The sequence below is a fragment of the Diabrotica virgifera genome, chromosome 4 (genome assembly GCF_917563875.1).
Source record: "Diabrotica virgifera virgifera chromosome 4, PGI_DIABVI_V3a".
Lineage (NCBI taxonomy): Eukaryota > Metazoa > Arthropoda > Insecta > Coleoptera > Chrysomelidae > Diabrotica > Diabrotica virgifera.
The window spans coordinates 171,836,405-171,855,084 of NC_065446.1; the positions used below are offsets into that span (position 1 = coordinate 171,836,405).

Here is an 18,680-nt window from a genome sequence, read left to right on the forward strand (position 1 = left end):
TATACCAATGGTGGCGAATTTTTAAAGACACCTCAAAAAACAATGAATTTTGCGGTGGACATCAAAACTCATCATTGGATCATGATAAACAAACAATTCAAAAAAAATTTATTACCTTATTAAGTTTCTCGAGGTAACGCTGTCGAGTTTTTTTAGTTTTATCGACTTTTAACTTTTTGATATCACTCAGAAATCAAAACAACGACTTTTTTGCAGAAAGGGTAAAAATCAACAATATTTATTATGGTTAACTCGTTCGTTGCCGTCTCGGTCAATAAGACAGAGAAAGTAGCTTTCCCATAGGCCAGCTCGGTCAATATGACCGAGAAATTTCTTTTCATTTTCATACCAGAGACACATTTCCATGAATTTCTTAATATGGGTGACGTAAATTTCTTTCATAAGACTTCATTATCCGTAGAAATCTACTTGTGCGCAGCTTGGTCTAAAGAATACACTCGGCAGTGAACAAGTTAAACAAAAAATAAGCATAAACCAGAACATATCTCGACTGCGTTACCTCAAGGAATGTCCAAAGAAAACAATATATACAACACTCCAGTTGGGTCGGTCAAGTAGTTTATGACTTATAATAGGTTTGTTCTAGCATCAGTTTCAAACGGTTTGAAACCATCAGCAAATAGTGGACCAGCGCGAGTAGTAGGGATGGGAAAAACCTACCGGTTTTAACCTAAAACCGGTTTTTTTACTTCGCAATAACCGGTTTTACCGATTATATCGCGGAACCTCTTTTAAACAAACTAGAAAATTTTCAAGAAAAAGATAGTGGTTACAGTCTTAAGGCCGCGTCTCACCTTCAAATAATTTGATCAAACAGTTTGAGCAAACTCCGGAAGTACGTCAAAGTGACGTCACAATTGCAGTTTTTTTGAAATTCTAAAAATCTGTGCTCTCACTATCAGTCTAGTTTGATCAAATTTTTTGTATTGAGTTGTCTAAATTGTTTGTACTTTATTTAAAATTAAAATTTTTCATTATTATCCACAATGAACACTCAGGGTGTGACGTCACTAACTGTCACATTCAGTTTGCTCAAATTATTTGATGGTGGGACGCGGCCTTTAGTAATATAATATCTCTTGAAATTAATGTAAACAAATATGAAGTAGGTAAAGGACCATCTTCTTTTATTTCTCTTCCTAAACAAATTCTCGATAGAAAAGCATGTATTAATGTGAAAAAAAACGATAACGCCTGTTTCTATTGGAGCATCGTGAGTGCTTTATATCAACCAATCAATAAATTTAACTTGAATAGAACATCTTCGTATCCAAATTATACTACAGTATTAAACACGAATTCTTTGGAGTTGCCTATGCCTTTATGGCAAATTCCAAAATTTAAAAAAATGAATAATATTTCAGTAAACGTATTCGGTTTCGAAATGAATAAAAAAGGATCTTTTGTAACTGTAGTTCTAAGAGTAACAAAACACAAAAAACCTAGACATGTTAATCTATTGCTTATCCAAGACAAATATTTTCCAAAAGATGAAAGTATGATTGACGAAAGTGACGAAGAAGAGTATAATGATGAAGATGACAATAACGAACAATATAAGATTAATTATCATTATTGTTGGATTAAAGATTTATCACGTTTACTTTATAAAGAAATATCAAAAGCAAAAGTAAAAAATATGTATGTGACAGATGTTTGAATTACTTTTATTCTCAAGAAGATTTAAATGATCATTTAACAATGTGTGAAAACAGCAACGATTGTAAAGTGATGTTTAGTACAAACAAAATTATAAAATTTAAAAATTTTGTTAATAAGGAAATAGTTCCCTTTGTCTTATATGCAGATTTTTAATCAATATTAAAACCCTAAAACAATTAGATAAGACAGAAAATAGACATCGTTATCAACAACATGAACCCTTTTCTGCAGGTTATTATTTGAAATGTTTCCACGATAATTCATTTACATGTTACAATTCTTTTCGTGGCCTTAAATGTATCACGTGGTTTGCCAATGAGCTCGATAAAATTGCAACGGTTGTTTCAGCCAGGCTAAAACATGTTGAATTTGAACCATTAAACGTGAATATAAATTTGGAGGACACAATAAATTGTCATACAGTGGAACCTCGATTATCCGTCTCTCCATTAACCGTCACCTCTGTTAACCGTCAGGTTCCGTACATAAGTTGTATTGAGTACATAAGCAAAAAATTGAGTCATCAATTCATTTTTTTAGCATTGCGATAAGCCAAACGAAATTCGCTGAAATGTACAGTGCGGTTGCGGTAACAGATGAAGTTATGGCTGAATCAACTGTTTTGTTTTCATTGCCTAAAGATGACATAAACGAATGGTTAATTTGTGATGAGAAAGCAAACGGCTATCGATTGCTGACAGATGATGAAATCGTTGAAATTGCAAAACAGAGGCTGACGAAACAGGTTTAGAAGCTGACACAAACTTGGAATTTGACAGTGGCGATGTCGATGATGCTTTCGCAACTGACAAAGATTTGCCTAAAGAAGCTAGAGAAGCTGCATCGCACATACAATCATTCATCGAGTGGTATTCTCGAGAAGAAGAATGCAATAAAGTAGATTGCATGATCTTACGCAGGTTAAGAAATTCAGCCCTTCCAAAATGTGAAGCATAAGTTAAACAAACAAAGATTTCAGAATATTTTAAACCACATTTAAATTAGACAATAATAACACGAACACAAATTCCTCCTATATTATCAAACAAAACATACAAATACAATTTGAGAGTTGTGATATCAATTTTTAACTTTTTTTAATGTTCTGTTAACCGTCTTTTCGATTATCGGTCATACCCTTGGTCCTGTGCCCTGACGGATAATCGAGGTTCTACTGTATTTTTGAACGGGATTTTACGCCCACGGATACAATCGTACGATATCATTCACACCTCACAGGTCATTTTAGGGGCTTTAGCCACAATGCATGTAATCTTAATTACAAAAAATGGTTTGTAATACCAGTTTTTATACATAATTTAATAGGCCGTTCCAACATGCTGTCAAAATTAAATCAATATGGCTGCTGGAAGTAAAACATAAATGTTATTCTATAGGTTCTTAATGTGTTTTAGATGGTTTTAGATCATTTTTGTTGTGTTTCTTTGTAATTTTGTGTTGTACAAAGATTAATTTAACATTTTCTCTGGAAGTATTAATTTAGAAAGATAATATGCTTCATTGGTGTTGTGTTTTGAAGTGTGAAATGCAAAGTAATCCTGATAAAGTCAAGATAAAGTTCACTTTTAAACTGAACTAAATACGGTATCAGCTGAGAGACAACAATGGTTAAATGCAATACAATGTAAGGTTTTACTAGCGAAATGAAAATTCTCTTGTCCTGTCTGCTGTAATCATTTTATATCTGGTAAGTTACAATTATAACAGTAACGATTTTTGAAGATGTTAACATTTTAATCTTATAGGAAAACCAGCCGACTTAATCGATAATAACAATCCAGATTGGGTTCCTTCAATAAATATGGGCTATAAACACAATGAAATAAGTTCCCCAAAATCTAAAATGAAGTGGTATCAGAGGAGAATTAAAAGAAAAAATATTCATATTGAAATTATTTATAAGGCACTGGACTGTCTTAAATTCTACAAATACTAGGTGGGTAAATGATTTTAGACATTTTTCATTAATGGTTGTAGGTTACTGTTACTTCAGTAGATTTGTTTACACGGGTAGAGTAATGATGCAAGTACTTGATAGAGTAGAGTAACTCTACCTGTAAAAATGCTCAGCACAGTAGAATAGCTAGTAGAGTGTATAGTAGGAGTTAAAGTAGAGTGACTAGCAACATATGGCAAAGTAACTACTCTATGGCCACCACCACTGCCAAAATGTCTACTCGGCTGCGCACTCTACCCATGGAACACGCTCAATTATGGCAGAGTAGAGTAGGTAGGAAAGTACATGGGGCCGCTGTCATTCTGGCTGGAATTGTGTTTTGTGTAAATAGTGAAAATGAAGTTCACCGAAGATGAAACTTTAAAACTTGTAGAGCTATAATACGGCGAATACCAGTGTTTATGGAATTTAGGTAGTGTATACTACAGAAATAAAAGTATGCAGCAAGCTGCGGAGGATGAAATCGTCGAAAGAATGGCAAAGGGGGCTTTGGAGTAAACTAGCTCAAGCAAAAAATTAAGAATTTAAGGTGCACTTATAATCAAGAGTGTTTAAAAATACAAAAATCGGTTTCACTATACTAGCATCAGTACTATACTTGTACTCTCCTCATGTGAATGGTATCAAGCCATTTTTGGTAGAGTACTACTGCTATTCTACTCTCCTCAAAACTCTACCCATGTAAACAAGTCTGTAGAAACAGTGGAAAATGAGGTAGCTAGTAGAGTAGTAGTAGAGTAAAATATACTGGTTTAGCAAATTACAATGTTTTAAGGTGATACAGTAGCGATCAACAGGTAGCCAAAACGCGTTCCAAGATTGCCGCTGTAATTTTGAATATTTTTTCGAGATATTTGGCACATGTATTCGTAATATAATAAAGAATGGCGGTACAGAGCCCAATTTGAAAAATATAATAATATGTGGAAATTACTCTGTAATTATAAAATATTTAAAAAACGAGCCTATACCGCCATTAAGAAGAACAAAAAAATACACTTTCTTCAAATAAACTTTTTTATCCGATGCCTAGATTTTGTGTCATTTTGGAACTACTAATGAAATAAAAAATTTTAGTATTACGAATACGTGTGCCAAATATCTCGAAAAAATATTCAAAATTACAGCCGCAATCTTGGAACACGTTTTCGCTACCTGTTGATCGATACTGTTTCCTCTTAAGATAGTTTTAATAGTTATTTATGATATAAGTATTAAAAGTACAATTTTAAGACACACATGTGAAAGTTAACTTGAAAAAATAATTTTATTAATGTTTTGACTTCCACATCAGATGTCATTGTCAAAATACAAAATATTCATTATTATTAGGTTTGTTCTAGCAAACAGTCAAACTAGTCAAAAACCGTCAGCAAACAGTTGGTCAGTGAGAGAACATAATACAGTCACCAGTGCTATCCCCTCTACTCACGCTGGTCCACTATTTACTGATGGTTTCAAACTGTTTGAAACTGATGCTAGAACAAACCTATTATTATTATGCATATCATTATCTGTAACTAATATTTCTTCTGATTGTTAATTGTAAAGGATAGAAAAATTACCATTTTAATTTTTTTTTAGAATCAGCTGAGAGAAGTGGTGTACAAAAAAACTAGGAAAGGAATGGAATATGTGGCTACGAAAGGCAAAAGAAATGAATACAAAGCAAATGTGACACATTTTTTTAAAAATATGTAGGAATATCAGTAAACTACATTAAAAATGTATGAAAAGATTTTGTGCAATAAAATGTTTATATTTATCAAGGATGTATTATTTGGTATGGCCACATATCGTCAGTGATGTAATAATACATCCTAACTGTTTTTTCATGAGTTTTGTAAGAGAGACTAAAAACTTGTCTTAGGGTCACCTCCTGTTTTCATATGATATTTTTTGACTTCTTTTGTAGTAAATTAAACTATCTATGAACTACAAAACAAGTCAAAACTTACATATGAACACAGGAGGTGACCTTAAAACATGTTTTTCCATCTCTCCTACAAAACTCATGAAAAAACAGATAGGAGGTATTGTCACATCAGCAAGGATATACAGTGATGAGCGCCATAATAACCGGCAAAATAGCGCAAAAGATGGGCAACATATTTAATTGTGAGATAAAAAGAAATGAAACTAGTCGAGCTGGGAAATTTAGCGAAATTAACCTTTAAATTTACGTTATATTGATTGTTTCCCACCTTTACACATATCAGAGGAGTATGTCAACTAAAATTGTCACTGTGACAGTGGTAGTTTCCAAACTCATCTGATACGTCTGAAGGTGGGACACAATCAATATAATCTAAATGTATAAGTTAATATCGCTAAATTTCCCAGCTCGACTATTTTCATGTCTTTTTATCTCACTACTTAATACATCTTTTGTGCTATTTTGCGGGTTATTAGAGCGCTCATCACTGTATTTCTGGTATATCCAGGGAATGTCTAAAAATATATTTTGAATGTCCAAAGAACATTCGTGGACATTCATGGAATGTTCTAATAAGACATTCAGGTAATGTTTAAAATGCTGACACAGGATTTTCCTGGGATGTTCAGGGAACGTGTTTTTGGGGTATTCCAGGAATTTTTCAATGTCTGTGTACCTTCTATGGACATATATGGAATATTTTGGTGTTATTAGCGCCGCACTCCACTTGCGATTTGTAATCAGGAAGATTGAACACATTGTTTCAAATACAAGTCAATCCATTTGTGACTAAATAATCATGGATTGACTTCTATTTGAAAGAATGTGTTCAATCTTCACGACTACAAATCGCAAGTGGAGTCCGGCGCTTAGGGCTACTTCCTCTTCGATTATGTATTATACTACAGAAATCAGGAACTTTCCTTCTAAATATATGTATGCATCTTGGCCATCAAACAAATTCTTCCAAACATTTTTTTAAGGGGTTACATAGGTCTTGTGGGTAAAAAAGTGACTTTTTAAAAAAATTATATCTCGAAAACTAAAATTTATTTTTATTTATAATTAGAAAATGTAAAAGTATAGTACTTAAGGTAGTCTCAAAAAAAGTTTCATCCAAAAATATTCATTTTTGTAGATAAGTTTTTTTGCGGTGGGCAGCATAACTAAGTCCAGTCTCATCTGAAATCAAAAAGTTTCTTGTAGTTTATACCTCTGGCTAGTAAATGAACGAAGGAATTAAAAAAATGAAATTTGAAGATTTTACATAAGTTTAAACACATTTTCGACCCCAATTTTTCTCATTTTTAAAGTAGTTCTTTTTTATAAAACAAAAATGACCTCATCTAATAAAAAATCCTTCGTTCATTCACTAGCCAGTGGTATAAACTACAAGAATCTATGATTTCAGATGAGACTGGACTTGTTATGCTGCTCACCGCAAAAAAGGGCTGTTGTCGAAAAATTGCAGTCAACTCTACAAAAATGAATATTTTTGGCTGAAATTTTTTTGAGAGTACTATACTTTTACATGTTCCAATTATAAATAAAAATAATTTTTAGTTTCCAAGATATAATTTTTTTAAAAAGTCACTTTTTTACTTGCAAGACCTATGTAACCCCTTAATAATTGCCTTTCCATGCTGTAGCAAACTTAACAAATTGTTGATTTCAAATTGTAACAGTTAAGTTTTGCAAAGTATGCTGCCCTCTTGTATCTTCTGCGTTATCTTCATCTAAAAACTTTCTGCGATATATTCGTTTTGTTGCTAAAATTATTTCCTGATCCATGGGTTGAATAAGCGATGTTGTATTTTTTGGCAAAAACATACAACTAAAGTTGCCATGTTTTGATCATAGAATATTTTCAGAGGGATGAGCAGGAGCGTTGTCTAATCAAAAAACATTTCACCTCTTCCGGCAGATTCTCAGTTTCTTCTCTTGAAATTTTTTCACTGCAGGTACAGTCGGAGAAAGATTGACGTGACCGTTCATGGGTATTCTTTCATTTTTCCGACTGTACAAATTCTTTAAAAGGTCAATTTTTTAAGATATCTGGGGTGAACCACTATGATGAAATTATTTATTTTTATAGCTCCACAATTATATACAAATCCTACCTCAAAATATTTGTAAGAATTTAAATTCTTGAATGCCTTCATTTGTTGACCTGTGTAAAAACTATTACTAAGCTCTAAATAAAAAAAAAACTAGGTATGTCCATGTAAGTAACTATGTCTAAGTTGTTACCCTTGAAAAACTTTTTCTACTGTAGGTTAACTCATACTCCTTGAGGGAAAATGGATCTATATACCAACAGCTTTTGAAAATATTTACTTATGTTTATTTATTCACTGCTTACAACTAAATACAGTCGTTAAAGTACTTCTACAGCTAGAAGCTATACGAAGTCAACAGCAAAATGTTCGGAAAATACAACTATAAAAAACTATTATACAACGATTAAACTATTATATAAAAGCAATTATATAAACCACTATTTTATAACAACAATAACTATTTTATAAAAAAACTATTTAACGTAAAAAACTCAAAAAGTTCAATGCGGTACAAATATAAGAATTTCAATGTTTGCCCTCCAGCTTTCAATTTAGTGTCATAAACGTCAAAGTCTTGAAATGGCCTATGGGATACGACGCGCATATGTTAATTAGAGATTTATCAAAATTATACTATATAAAAGTACTTCCATTAAACAAAGAAAAATATATCAGCTTTACTGTTTATCACAAGGAAACCCGTATACAGTTTCGATTCTTAGATTCATTTCGATTTATGGGATTTTCCTTGGAAAAATGGTATCATTTTTGGATAAGGAACAATTGGAACACTTAAAAGCAGAATTTAAGAACGTTTCTTCGGATAACTTTGAATTATTAACACCAAAAGGAATATTTTGTTACGATTATATAGAAAATATGTATAGAACGTCTTACTGAAACCCAGCTACCTAACAAAATACAATTTTATAACAAATTAAATGATGAGGAAATTAGCGAGGAAGATTATGCTCACGCACAAAAAGTTTGGGAAAATTTCAATATAAAAGATTTGGGAGAGTATAGTGATCTTTATTTAAAAACTGATGTATTACTATTGGCAGACTGTTTTGAAAACTTTCGAAAAATGTGTAATACAACTTATAATTTTGCACATTATTATACATTGCCAGGATATACGTGGGACTGCATGTTAAAGTATACAAAATGTCAATTGGAAACTCTACAAGATGTAGATATGTTGTTGTTTTTTAAAAGCTCTATTCGTGGAGGGGTTAGTCAATGTAGTAATAGATTTTCTGAAGCTAACAATAAATATATGAATACATATGACCCATCTCAAGACGCAAAATATATATTATATTTTGATGTAAATAACTTATACGGCTGGGCACAAAGTCAGTATTTACCTTACGGAAATTTTCAATGGATTGATGGTCACGAAAAACAAGATGTAACAACTATACCGAGTGACTCTCCAATAGGATACCTACTAGAAGTTGATTTAAGCTATCCAGTTGAACTACACGATTTGCATAAAGATTTACCCTTTTGTCCTGAAAAATTGGCACCGCAAAATACTAAATTAAAAAAATTGTTGACAACATTACACAATAAAGAAAAATATATTATTCATTATGAAAATCTAAAACAAGCCTTAAAACATGGACTAGTGCTTACAAAAATATATCGAGTTTTATCATTTAGTTAATCAAATTGGCTGGCACCCTATATTCAACTAAACGCTAATCTTAGAGCTGAAGCGAAAAACGACTTTGAAAGTGAAAATTTTAAACTATTGTTCAATGCTAACTGCGGTAAAGGGATGGAAAATAAACGCAAAAGAAGGGCTTTGCATTTAGTTCGAAGGTATGAAGGGAGGTATGGAGCGAAGAATGTAATTGCTAGTCCATTATTTCATAGTAGAGTCATTTTTGACAATTTAATGGCGATTGAACTAAGACAATCTAGTATTATTTTTGACAAACCAATCTATACAGGAATGGTAGTTTTGGAATTATCTAAAATATGTCTTTATGATTTTCATTATGATTTTATGTTAAAACAAAATTCAGTTCAACAATGCAAATTGTTATATACTGATACTGACAGTTTATTGTATGAGATTACTTGGCCATTTCTGCACCACAAATTGGACACTCGTGAATTTTTTCCAGGTATTCCTAAAAATATTTAACAATATGACTTTTTAATCAATAAACACTTATTTAACACGTACCTACTATCGATACATGTAATTCAAATTTTCAGTCAAATAAAAGGAACAAAAAAACTCAATATAAATTTTAAGAATTTATAGCCCTTAAATTTAAGACTTTTTAGAATTGGTTTTTCAAATCATTAGTATTAATTTGGTTAATGATTTAGTATAGGGATGGGAAAAACCTACCGGTTATAACCTAAAACCGGTTTTTTTTTCTGCAATTATCGGTTTTTCCGGTTGTTTTTTTGTGCCGGTTATAACCGGTTTTTTTCCTTTTAAAGTGGAAAAGATACCGAATTCAGAGAAAAAATGGGAAAATTTTTGACGCCCCGCGCATAAATGAGAAATTTTAAGCTGACTGAAAACCGATTTCAAACACTGATGACTGATTTCTATACTGAAATGGACTGATATCGATTCGAATGGAGTATCGCAAACTAAAGCGCAATGTAAATGTAACCTACTGGGTCTTGACAATGACTAAAAAAACCGAACATCGGTTTTTGGAATAACCGGTTTTTTTTTGACCGGTTATAACCGCCAGGTTAAACCGTAGGTAAAAACCGGTATAACCAAAAACCGGTGTTTTGTCAACAACCGCCATCCCTAATTTAGTAGCCCAGATAGTACGGGATCCGAATATAGTTCGACCTGCACCCATCTGCTTTCCACATGAAACATTTTTTTTATTAAATTCCATACATAGACAAATACGACTGACATGGGTTGCCGTATCAAAATCGTGTCATAGTTATCCTTAAGGGGGGCTATAGGGGTTAAAATAAACATTTCAAGCACATTTTTTTACAGTACGGTACAATTGTTTTATTTTTAAATTAAATTAGCATATTAAGTACAATTCATGGATTATTCAAGAAAAAATTCAAGAAAAAATATTGAAAAATAAGCCAACGGTGGCGAATTTTTAAAGACACCTCAAAAAACAATGAATTTTGCGGTGGACATCAAAACTCATCATTGGATCATGATAAACAAAAAATTCAAAAAAAATTTATTACTTTATTAAGTTTCTCGAGGTAATGATGTCGAGTTTTTTTAGTTTTATCGACTTTTAACTTTTTGATATCACTCAGAAATCAGAACAACGACTTTTTTGCAGAAAGGGTAAAAATCAACATATTTATTATGGTTAACTCGTTCGTTGCCGTCTCGGTCAATAAAACAGAGAAAGTAGCTTTCCCATAGGCCAGCTCTGTCAATATGACCGAGAAATTTTTTTTCATTTTCATACCAGAGACACATTTCCATGAATTTCTTAATATGGGTGACGTAAATTTCTTTCATAAGACTTCATTATCCGTGGAAATCTACTTGTGCGCAGCTTGGTCCAAAGAATACAAAACACTCGGCAGTGAACGAGTTAAACAAAAAATAAGTATAAGACAAAACATATCTCGACTGCGTTACCTCAAGGAATGTCTAAAGAAAACAATATAATATACAAAATTCCAGTTGGGTCGGTCAAGTAGTTTTTGAGTTACCTACAATGTCTACAGCCTTTGAAAAAGCAGTTTTGAGGAAAACGCGTTTAAAGTATTCAAAAACTTTTATTTCAATTTCTTTTTTGTCTGTCATAAGTCGTAAAGTCGTTTTGATAAGTCGTAAAGTGATGCACATCGGAATATGTTTTTGAATCGAGGATTAATTTGCAAATAAGAATGAGAACAGCTGTTAAACGTTTCTCACAAGCGCGCTGGCACGAACCTGCCGCAAAGCGAGTCGAAGAGGTAGGGAGTTAGTGAGATAGTGTTGAATATCCCTACCTTCGACTCGCTTTGCAGCAGGTTGGCGTCAGGGTGCTAGAACGTAGTGAACAACGGTCAATAGCTGTTCTCATTTTCTTTTGTATACTTCGCGGTTCAAAAACATATTCCGGTCTGCACCACTTTACGATTTGACAGACAAAAAAGAAATTGAAAATAAAAGTTGACAACATTTTAAACGCGTTTTCCTCAAAACTGCTTTTTCAAAATCTGTAGACATTGTAACTCAAAAACTACTTGACTAACCCACTTGGAATTTTGTATAAATTTTCTTTAGGCATTCCTTGAGTTAACGCTGGCGAGATATTTTTTGTTTTATGCTTATTTTTTGTTTGACAATAATAAATATGTTGATTTTCGCCTTTTTTGCAAAAAAATCATTGTATTGATTTCTGAGTGATATCAAAAAGTCAAAAGTCGATAAAACTAAAAAAACTCAATAGCGTTACCTCGAGAAACTCATAAGCTAATAAAATCTTTTTGAATTTTTGTTTACCATGATCCAATGATGAATTCTGATGTGCACCGCAAAATTCATTGTTTTTTGAGGTGTCTTTAAAAATGTGCCACCGTTGGCTTATTTTTCAATATTTTACCTTGAGTTTCAGAAAAACTGAAAATCGAGACAATGATGGAGTATGTTAAAAAAAGACAATTAAGTTGGTGGGGGTACAACGACTACAGAAAGAAGTACCAGTTAAAAAGATATGAGAAACGAAGGTGCAGGGAAAAGAAGTAGAGGAAGACCGAGAGAGACATGGAGTGATGGCAAGGATTCTCGACAAAAAAGGAATATCATGGAACGAAGCAAAGGCTATGGCACAGAACAGGAAGCAATGGAAGAGATTTGTGCACTGTTAACAGAGCACACGTTAATACCTGCACCCCAGAAGGTAGAAGGTCTAAATATTATATACAGGGTGTCCGGAAAAGATTGGTCATAAATTATACCACAGATTCTGGGGTCAAAAATAGGTTGATTGACCACACTTACCTATATACAATAATTTGTTTTAAGATGTTCCTGCAATAAGAAACATGTCCATTTTCAATAAAATATCTCTAATAGTTTTCTATATATTGAAAAAAATCGATTTTCATTTTGTAACTTCAAAGGGCTGTAACTTTTTTATGTGCACATTTATACTAAGGTAAGTTAGGTTCAACCGAACTATTTTTGACCCCAGAATCTGTGGTATAATTTATGACCAATCTTTTCGGGACACCCTGTATATATACCTTGAATTTTTTCTTGAATAATTTACGAATTGTACTGAATATGATTCTTTAATTTAAAAATAAAATAATTCTACCATACTTTAAAAAAAATGTGCTTGAAATATTGATTTCAACCCCTACAGCTTCCCCTTAAGGATAGCTATGACACGATTTTGATAGGCAACTCATGCAACTGTATTTATCTATGTATGAAATTTGATAAAAAATGTTTCATCCGGAAATCAGATGGATGCAGGTCGACCTATATTCGGATCTTAGACAGAGGTGATCTGTTGAGGGTTAGTTGTAATTAATCGTCCCTTAGATTATTTGTAAATATCGCCAAAAGGTTACTTATGATTTCCTGAATTAGAAACTTATACAGGTAATTCAGACAATTTTAGAACAAATATTGTTTTTAAGCTGAATATCCCAGAAAGTATTATATTTATGAAAAAAAAAGATGATGAAAATTTTTCACAGTACAAAGGTACATTCTCGGTTATCGTGAAGTAGGGAAACAAAAAACTTATTAAAAGATTACAAAATAGAAGAGAAGATAACGAAAATAAATGAACTAAACGAAAAACCCAATACAACCAGCCAAAAGTTAAAAACTTCTATCAGGAAATATAGAAGGAAAAAGGGTGGCAACCAATACAAAGTGTTGACTAAACTTAGGTTGACGATATAAACATTATGGACACAAAAATACATATTCAACTAATGTAACATCCGTTAAAATCATCGTCTGGCGAAGTGGGGCTGATTGTCAACACAGACAAGACTAAAGTAATGGAAAATTTCCAAATATGCTGTTTATCCCCCATATTTTGCAAACAACTCCATTAGTGACAACCTGACAACCTCAATCATAAGGGTTATTCTAATCCTGATCATGTTGTATGTTATAAAACAAAGAAAACCAAGACAAGACAATGAAACGAGCATGAAATAGAATTACTAAAGTTTGTTTTTAAACCAAGAGGAGTGATTCAAATTTATCGCGCTGTAATGCTTGTTTGTAATTGGTAAAACCGCAGACAAGTTAACTCCACTGATATAAAATTTTGACACTAACGACATTTATCACATTTTGACACGATTGACATTTCATAGGTTAATTAAGTTATATCGGCTATGTTTTGTGTTTTCTGTGTTATTCCTTTAATTTTTAGATTTTTATTCTGCTTTTATATAACAAGCAGTTATTTTGAGAACTATATTTAGTGACGTATTAATATATTACAATATTTATGGATTACCGTTGAAAGCTGACATGATCAACCAAAAAAGAAGATGTATTTGGTTATTTTTCTAGTGACTTTCTTGGGTGTGAATCTGTCTTTTTTGTTTACTCCTCCTGGTTAAAAAATAAACCATAGAAGATTTAGGCTTTGAAGAAGATACCCGAAACAAGCACCCCAAAGATTATTTCATTCATAGGAGATTCTGACCAATAGAAAGCTACAGAAATCTGAATTAAATCGATAATTTTTGATAATTTGTACTTACATAAATAAATTACAATAAAAACAAATTGCACTCGAACTCTAAAATTAATATAGAATTTTTGCCCTCGTGACACTTTGACATAATTTCACTCTCCTTTGGCTCGTGAAATTAAAACTGTCAAAGTGTCACTCGGGAAAAATTCAATAATTTTAGAGCTCTTGTGCAATTACTACTGATAATTTAATTATTTTTCGGTCTCAGTGAGGGAAAAATCAGGACACTGGATTGATTATACACGGTGTTTCATTGGGAAACGGAAATACTTGAATGGTGAATAGAGGTCACTGAGGCGGTTCTAGGTTCTAGATATACAACATTTATTGCCCCACCAATTTTTATAACCGAGTTACAGGCTGTTTTATCGATTTTGTCCATTTATTTTTGAGTCCGTAACTTTGGAACCACCTTGTATATATTTTCTGATATTCGGTACACATATGTCTCATTTAGAACCCAAACCACCCATCTACAAAGCACAAGAAAAATCCAGCTCCGGATTAACAAAAAATGTTAATTCATTGTGACCTTGAAACAACACCCTGTACATCTACATTTTCAAAATCCGTTTGCATATTTGAACATACATACATACATACATACATACATACATACATACATACATACATACATACATACATACATACATACATACATACATACATACATACATACATACATACATACATACATACATACATACATACATACATAATCTTTATTTATTTTACCGGCTGACGCCAGTGTCGAAATTGCATATTATTTCAAAAGAGCTTAAAAACGAAGTTTAATGGTTTGCTTAAATTTTTTGGCCAGACGATTTCATGACTTTAATTTTTAAATTATATTAAAATTTTTAAGAACTCTGAGATTAAAAAAGTGGTATAATTAACTTTTAATAATAAATTAGGTTTATAGGTTCGCTTCAATTTTTTGCCCAGAAAATGTAATAACTTTAATTTTGACATTCAATATTTTTATTGAAATTTTTGAGAACTCTAATATTAAAAAGCTGGTATAATTAACTTATAATAATAAATTATTAAAGTTAATGAATACCTAGATACTCATTTTAAAAATAATCAATAGATACTTATTTACTACATTGGAATGACCCACTTAGTAATAACAAGAAAAATCCAGGCCCAGTTTAGCAAAAAAAATATAAATTAATAATTAATTATTATTGTAACAATTATTGTAACCTTGAAACAACACCATGTATATTAAAATTTTCAAAACTCGTTTGCACATTTGAAAAGACCACAAAAAAATTAAGTTTATAGGTTCGCTTCCATTTTTTGCGCAGATAATTTAATTACTTTAATTTTGAAATTAAATTAACATTTTTAAGAACTCCGAAAAACTATATATCTAATTTCAAAAAAAATGTCATTAAATTGTCTGCGCAAAAAATTGAAGCGAACCTATAAATTTAGTCTTTTGTGTTCTTTTCAAATGTACTATACAAACGGATTTTGAAAATTTCAATATACAGACTGTTGTTTCAAGATCACAATAACCTTATACTCTTTTTTAATGCGGCCGAACTTAGACTTGTGATTAGTAAGTAGGTGGTTGCAATGTAGTATGGTATGTTAAACAGTAAAAAGTTCAATTAGTTACCACTATAAACAGCCCGGATTAACCGATAATAGTATAAAAGGCCCGGTTTCAGGTAAAATTTATTTTAGGCTTTATTATGGGAGTACCGTCTAGTCAGTGTTAATTGCAAAAGACCAACTCTGTCTACCTCGGTGGCTTATAGCTCCGGGTGGGTCTTAACAATGGGCCAGGTCAGATAAATTTAATAATATTTACGACCGCACTAATTGAATTCAAACCATTTACTGTTGAACAAACCATAAATAAGTATTGATTATTTTTAAAAGGAGTACTTATTAATTAACTATAATAATTTATTATTAGAAGTTAATAATATAGTCCGTTCTCTAAACTCAGACATAATTGGCTAGTGATTTTAGTAAATAATTTTGCCAATTTTAGTAAAATTCGCAAAAAATAATTACTAAATAGTTAATAATTACTAAATAGTTAGTAATATTGACAATTTTTGCAAAATTGGCAAAAACCAAAAAAAACACCGACTAAAATCTTGTTGTCAAAAGCCAGTTGTGTCTGAGTTTCGCGAATCGCATACCTGTTTTTTAATATCAGAGTTTTTTTAAATTTCAATATATATGTATTTAATTTCAAAATTAAAGTTATAGAATTTTCTGCGAAAAAAATGGAAGCGAACCTATAAACTTAGTTTTTAGGTTCTCTTCAAATATGCAAACGAATTTCGAAAATTTCAATATACAGGGTGTTGTTTCAAGATCACAATGATTTTATATTTTTTGTTAACCCGGACCTGGATTTTTCTTGTGATTAGAAGTTGAGTGGCTTGGGTTCTAAATGAGACATATGTGTACCAAATATAAAAAAATATGCAATGTCCTTCTAAAGTTATGGATCCAGAAAAAAATGAGCAAGATTGAAAAAACACCCTGTAACTCGGTGGGGCAGGAGATGTAATATTCTAGAACCGCCTCACTGACCCCTATCCAACATTTAAGTATTTCCAGAGTATTTCCATTTCCTCATGAAATACACTTTATATAAAGAGGTTGAAAATTATCTAATAAATTCATTCTTTCCAGAATAGGACACTTCGGAGATAAATCCCGAGGCAGGTCGATTTTTATTTTTAAGTTATGATATTTTGGGCTCATTTTAAAGGTTATTCAATTTTCTATGCAGTAATATAAACATTAATCTAACTATTTATATAGGGTGTCCAAAATAATTTGTTTTGAATTAACCCTAATAGCACAAGGACGTCCAATGGACGTCCATTGGACGTTCTTCACGGACTTTAGGGACGTCCATTGGACGTCCGTTTTCGTCCGAGGAACGTCCTTTATACGTCCTATTTTGGTCCAAATGTCGCGCTACCGAACGTCCATTGGACGTCCATCTAAGGTCCGAGGGGACGTATATTGGACCTTAATCGGACGTAATTTGGACCTTGATCGGACGTCCTAGGGGACGTAAATTGGACCTTAATCGGACGTAAATTGGACGTTAATCGGACATAAATTGGACCTTAATCGGACGTAAATTGGACCTTAATCGGACATAAATTGGACCTTAATCGGACGTAAATTGGACCTTAATCGGACGTAAATTGGACCTTAATAGGACGTAAATTGGACCTTAATGGGACGTAAATGGGACCTTAATCGGACGTAAATTGGACCTTAACCGGACTTAAATTGAACTTTAATAGGACGTAAATTGGACCTTAATCGGACGTAAATGGGACCTTAATCGGACGTAAATTGGACCTTAATCGGACGTAAATTGGACCTTAATAGGACGTAAATTGGACCTTAATTGGACGTAAATGGGACCTTAATCGGACGTAAATTGGACCTTAATCGGAAGTAAATTGGACCTTAATCGGAAGTAAATTGGACCTTAACCGGACGTTCTAGGGGACGTGAATTGGACCTTAACAGGACGTCCAATTTTGGTCCAAATGCCACGTTGCCAAACGCCCAATGGAGGTCCACTTAACATCCGAAGGGACGTTCGGTGGACGTCAATTGGGCCTTCATAGGACGTCCCAGTTTGGTCCAATGTCTTGCTGCCGAACATCCATCTAATGTCGTGGGAAATAAAAAATATATTTTTTAAGGAACTTATATTACATCTTATATTAAATTACAATTATTGGATATTACATTATTTACATTAAATTCGAGATTAAATTACAATACACTTCTCCAAGAAATTAACGCACCACCTTAAATATGGGGTATTTTTGATGTCTCGTATTTCCTAAACCTGTTGTTTCATCTAAGTGATTTTTTTATAATATTATAGCCTAGGCCAGCGGTTCTCAATCTTTTTGTGTCATGTACCACCAAATACTTTTTATTATTTTTGGTACCACCTAACACCTGAAATACATATCTAACTAGGTGATCTAATTAACTATAATAGTGGTGCTGATTTTGGCTGTTTTTGCGTTTTGTGTACCACCTCAAAAAATGAAATGTACCATCAGTGGTACATGTACCACAGATTGAGAACCGCTGGCCTAGGCTATAGGTTACCTCCTTAAGCTTGTCATGCACAGGGAGCTATGCTGTAATATATGTACATTATATCATATCGCTCTCTATAGTAATGAGTGAGCCTGCAGACAGAAAACAAATGGTTCCATATGTGCAGGCTCACTCATTACTATAGAGTGCGATGTGATATAATATATATTACAGTATAGCTCCCCGTGCATGACAAGCATAAGGAGGTA

The 18,680-nt window shown here is 32.4% G+C and overlaps 1 long non-coding RNA gene across 1 annotated transcript; it reads left to right on the top strand.

Moving 5' to 3' along the window:
- Nucleotides 1-3,009: 3,009 nt before the first annotated feature.
- LOC126883232 (uncharacterized) lies at nucleotides 3,010-5,397 on the top strand. The gene is made up of 3 exons (XR_007697580.1): nucleotides 3,010-3,391; nucleotides 3,450-3,640; nucleotides 5,246-5,397. It is a non-coding gene; the product is annotated as an uncharacterized LOC126883232 (long non-coding RNA).
- Nucleotides 5,398-18,680: the final 13,283 nt, after the last annotated feature.